Here is a 6,000-nt window from a genome sequence, read left to right on the forward strand (position 1 = left end):
GCTGACCACTCACCATACGTCTTCATTGTGTAGTGCGTAATTAGTTAAGCACAGGGACAACTTTACCATTTTTATATGGATAAAACAAATTTACAAATTATTCAACGAAGAAAGCTGTAAAGAACGAGGGGGGGTTGTCGGAAGTATTCGGTTGTCACGAGTTGCAGAGATTGTTACACATGACTGCGAATGACTGCTAATGTAAGAAGGAAAACCGCGCCGTTAATTAATGCCATTGTCAAACTGGAGATTCCACGCAGCATTAAATGAGGAACATTTTTTTTTTCAGTGAACCTGGAAGGCTAGTAGAGAAACTGTTAGTGTCTTATTTGGAGTAGCCGTGCCTAACTCGACTGCTGAAAAGCGGAAAACATCTGATGTTCTGTCTGCAATTAGGCTCTGAACCGATGCTTCACGGACACAAGCCAAACGTGTTACAGTTGACCTGACCAGTTTGACTTGAATTGACGGTGGCTCTGTAAATACATTAGAATCACGGATGTGCAGAATCTAATAATTATGCCCCCACGCCATTTCCCTGGGCTTAGTTAGGAACTGATTGTGCATCTCAAATCAAACGATTAAGTGAATCTGTTTTGCTGCCACATGAAGAGAACTTGTTCCATCTGGAGAACAACTGGACGATACATTGCATGTATGTCCCACTGTCGGCTGAGTTCTAATTCGAAGTTTTCATCAGGAGAATGTCTGAAGATTAGAATCTTCACGGTATGACGCCGTATAGTCTGACTTCTAAGACGAACGAATTGCCTTCATCTTCAAGGTCGAAGTTTAAGCCGAAAAAACCAGTGGGAAGCATTCTCACTCGCCACTGTGAGAACTTTAAATGTCATTATGTTTGTGCATTCTTTTCTGATAACTCTTCTATATGAGAAATTAAATATCCATTGTGCCTGAACATTTCCGGCTAAGGCTCTCGACCATGTGTAAGCTTTACCCCCGTATCTCCTTCTTATGCATACAGAGAAAGTGTTTGCTGTGAAAATGAGCCCCGTTGTTTCATGATTATCACATGAGGAGACACTCAGCGTAACAGACCACACCTCACCTATGCGTCTGTGATACTGATCTATATTTAAAACGAGCTACCAGAGTCTACAAGGATGTCAGGCATCTCAAGAGGTGCAAGGTTGGAACTAAAAACATTCTCAGCTCCAGGTAACAGAGGCAGCGGAAATTTAATTTTCTGGTTAATTTATGGTGAAATATGCAATTTTGAAATACAAGTAATTTGGTGGCTTCCACAGCTTGGGGCTTAATTTGAATTAATTTAAATCGGGAAAGCTGCCCAAGCAGCAGCAGTAACAGCTCGGAGAAAAGTACTTATCGATTTAATGAACTACATTCTTTTTGTTTTTGCTTAATTTTGATATAAGTAATTAACAAACCTCCAGAAATCTACAGTTAATAATTTTCTTTACAATTTCGACTGGAGTTTCTGGGGTATTTCATAAATCCCACTGTCTTGTAAAATTATTAGCATTTGCAGTACGAAAATAGGTTGTATGAGTTCTTCCCAGACCGACTTATCGGGTTTATAAAGCAAAACATCGTAACACCGATCTGTATAGGCTGAAAATCGTTGGTCTCAAGATTAAGCAAACGCAAACTTATTAATTAATTAAGTCAGTACCGACCTGTTTGAGGCACTATGCTACAAGCCGGAAGGTCGCTTGTTCGAGTCCCGATGTCATTGAATTTTTTTCAGTTGGTCTAATCCTTCCAGCCCCACTATGGCCCTGGGGTCGACTCAGCTTTTAACAGAAATGAATACCAGAATATTCTTGGGGGTAAAGTGCGGCCGGAGCATAAGGCTGACAACCTTGCCGCCATCTATAAGCCGATTGTCTAGATAATGTGGGAACATCAATATCCCAAAATCTTATGGGCCTCCACGGCCTCTTACAAGGATAGCTTTACTTTTTACTTACTTACTTACTTACTTACTGACCTGTTTTTCTCCTTACCATTTTGCAATTAGAGTCTTTCCGTTAAAATAATTCTCCACATGAAAGGAAACACAAGTTAGTAATCATGCAGAAAGAAGGGCGATACTCGGTTGCATTTACTGAACCCAGTCTTTTCCAGGCGCAGGCCTGCAATATGCAGTACACAGGATTCATTGTTCAGCTGCCCGTGAACTCTCTAGCCCAGATCTGCCCGGCGTTCCGCTGTCCCGGTCTGTTTGTCCCGTTGCTAGGCAACAAGGGACTTTGTTACTTGAAGTTTTCTGGATTAATGTGAAAGCGATCCTGATTTCAACCCCGTGGTGTTGATGAAATTGTTGTTATCCTTATTTTGTGTTCTCTTTTATTCCCTCGCTTCACTCTGTGAAAGTATCTTACAACACCTTATTTTTGTACACTCGAACACACGTGTTTTTGCCTTCATATAGAGGGACATCGACGTCGAAGCCATTTCACTGCCATCTGTGGGCTGATTATCTAGAAAATGTGGGAGACTCGACGTCTCACAAACCTATGGGCCTCCACGGCCTGTTACAGGGATTTTGTAAGAGGATTCGATACTTTACAAAGCCAAACAATTCCAGTTTGCATTACTTAATTGTGGTTTAAGAGTGCTTGCTTGTGGCCTATTGTACCAGCCCCAGATGATAGGTGAGAATGATTGTGGAGCAATTGGTGGAATGAAGATTGGCAGGGGAAACCGAAGTACTCGGAGAAAACCAGCCCCAGCGCCACTTTGTCCACCACATCCCACTTGACCAGACCCGGGATCGAACCCGGGCCGCCCCGGTGTAAAGCCGGCGACTAACCGCTTGAGCTATGGCGCAGCCGCTACCTAGTCTTACTCTTCGACATATAAGCTGGAGACATGACGCTTCTCCGAAACTTCGGTACACTTCTACCAACCTGCACAGTGACACATCTCAGAAGTTACTATTCTTTGATGTCACTATTGTGAGAATATCGAATCTCATATATTTGTGGTTTATCCAGTGCCGCTCTCGGTATCGCATAGTATACAACGAGAAGACTGATCTAATTACCAATAATTTATGTAGAAAGAATGTAGTATAAATAGGCCATGGCTTAATTTGAGCCATTATGCCGGAGTTTGCATGGAGGTTAAGGCAAACTATCCCTGTAACAGGCTGTCGAAGCTCGTAGGGTTGTGAGACGTTGAGGTTCCCACATTATCTAGACAGTCGGCTCACAGATGGCGGTGAGGTTGTCAACCTTAAGCGCTGGCCACTCTATATCCGCAGGAACATTCCTGGTAGATTCTGTTAGAAGTTGAGTCGACCCCAGGGCCATAGTTCGGTTAGAAGAAAGAGGTTAATTATGAAATCCAACATGAAATTTACGACAACCTAAGTCAATGTAGGCGGTGTCACGGTCGAGGTTTGAACCAGCCACTTAACCGAATACAATCCCAAAGTACGTATTACCGCTTGAGGCAACTTCTTTGGGAAATGGATCTTGTCCTCTTCTTACATGCTTTACGGGCCCCTGACGCCCGGGAACCCCGTTGATAGGAATTCTAAATATGCATTTTAATTGCTCTTAATATTTTTTTTTATTTCTAAAGAGGAAGTTGTAGGAAAGGGGCCTTACGTCATGACCGAACGCGGTTATTTTATGTTTTACCATTACAAAAATTAATAAAGCATAATTATTTCTCTGAAATGAAATTGAATAGTCTTTCAGTGTGGAGTAAGATATTACGATGTGCTGTGTTATTTAATAAACGATTAACCGTTTACGTCCTGTGGTCCCCTTTCCCACATAAGAGCCTAACCTTATTACCATCATCAGAATAAGGGTTCTAAGAGGCAGTTCCACTCATCTGTCTTTATTGGAGGTTTGCAGACTCTGGGAAATGTGAGGAGTGTATAAGTTAGTACAAAAGCTGAGTTGAGTAGGGGGTAGAGAGGTGCTCCGCTGACTGTCAAGAGCATATGAACCCTTGTCCGTGTAACAAAAACACACATTTAGGTCTGCCAGTACTGGAAACAGATCCTATAACATAGATGGCACAATCCTATGAAGTTACAATTGAGCATGTTCAACAGGACGTGAAGGCAAAGCTACAATATTATGTCTGACAAGTACAAAACGTGGTCACATTCCACTAATTGCTGGATGATAGGGTCTCTTATGTTTTTGTTATAATGTATAGGAGATTGGAAAGTGACAATCGCGTTTGCAAATATACAGCAGTGCATCTAACGTTTTATTAAATCCGAAATGAAAATAACCGGAAACTGCAAGACTGAAGAGGGTAAAGGCTGTTTATGAAGCTTTATACATATTCCATGGCCTCCAGTGACTACTAATGCATCTGCAGTGTAGTTACCCACACCTTCAAGAACTCTTGTAAAGGCTTCAAGTCGATTCTTGTGCACGGATATCAGGCTTTTTTTTTTTTCATTACATAGTAATATCGTAGCAAAGGCCATGCCAAAGCTCAGGCGATTAGTCGCCGGCTTTCCACCCCAGCGGCCTGGAGCCTAGGTGAGATCATGTGGAATTTGTGGTTGACGAAATGGCACTGGGGCAGGTTTTCTCCGAGTTCTTCGATTTCCCCTGACAATTCTCATTCCACCGACTGCTCCACATTCATCATCTATCATCCAGGGCGTTTACAATAGACAAATTAGTTGCCGACGTACCAAGTGGACTCAGTCTCACACGACCCAAAGGTAGGAAAAAGTTCATAGCAACTCACCTTCCATTACCACCAGTAACTTCCCATTTGGATATCTTGAACTGTCCTAAGGAAAACAAATTCTTCTTTTGTAAGGTTTGAGGTTTTCACGGCGATGACTATGAAGAAAGTCGTCTTCTGGGATCTGGCGCCGTGTATTCTTGGTTTTAACCGACGTTTCGGGGGAACATATCGCCTCCATCTTCAGGGCAGGTGAATCGCGATGCGAATACAGAGAGCAGTAGCCAGATCCCAGAAGACGACTTTCTTCAAATTCTTCTTTTGTGTGTGTGTGTGTGTGTCACGGATGACTCCCTTCGTGTCGATCGATATAAATGCTTTTTGCGTTCTTTGAACGATTTTTACTAGGACTGTTCAGTCGGTTCACACAAGATCTGCACTGCAGTCACTTGCTCACGCTGGAGGCGCTACGTACCTCCGAAGCGTCCGTTCACACAAGGTGTATACGGCGCCACATCCCAGAAGACGGCATTCTTCATAGTCCCCGCCGTGAAAACCTCAGTTCTTACATTTTTAAAACAACGATTCGTCATATTTTTAAAATTTAAATTATTTTATTTATGGAATATCACATAATATTATACGTGTATGGACTATATGATACTGCGGGCCATGTGACGCTCCGCCGCGGACCACAGTTTCTGAAGCACTGGAATACATCTTTACCGCTTTGTTTTCATTCACTGCAGCTGTCCTCGTGAAGCAGAGTGATGGAAGACACCCGTTCATTCTATGCAGTCCAAAAATTAAATACGGTGTTTCCAAGAATCCACCTCGGGACCATGACCTGAACTAGTCGACATTATTACATCTGTTATCTATATAAGGTTTTTTTGTTTAATATTGCCTTCATATTTACTCCTAGGTCATGCAGTTTGTCTTTTGATTTCATGTTTTCCGAATAAAATTTAGAACGAATTTATCATTCATTATGCGTCCTGCATTTCTCACCCATCGGGCCTTTGCCGATCTTTCGGGTCCCATAAAAGGCGATGAGTTTATTGACCGATTGGATGAGGGTTAGATTCTGAAGAAACCCTCTGCTTCCTAAAGTTAATTACATGTGAGACCTGGCCTATCTCCTGCTAGCTGTCGCGACTGGCAGCCACTCCTCGGAACACAGCCTGCAGATATCTTTGTCAAGTTTCACGTCCTCTTTCTTGGCTAAAGCAGCTGTGTTTCATCTTGTCTTATAGCGCCTCATAATACTAAAATTGTAAGGAATGTGGCGATTGTGTCTCACGACTCAGAATGACTATGCTGGCGAGGACCAACAGCAAATTTCCA

Source organism: Cryptotermes secundus, unplaced genomic scaffold (genome assembly GCF_002891405.2).
Source record: "Cryptotermes secundus unplaced genomic scaffold, Csec_1.0 scaffold108, whole genome shotgun sequence".
NCBI classification, from domain to species: Eukaryota; Metazoa; Arthropoda; class Insecta; order Blattodea; family Kalotermitidae; genus Cryptotermes; species Cryptotermes secundus.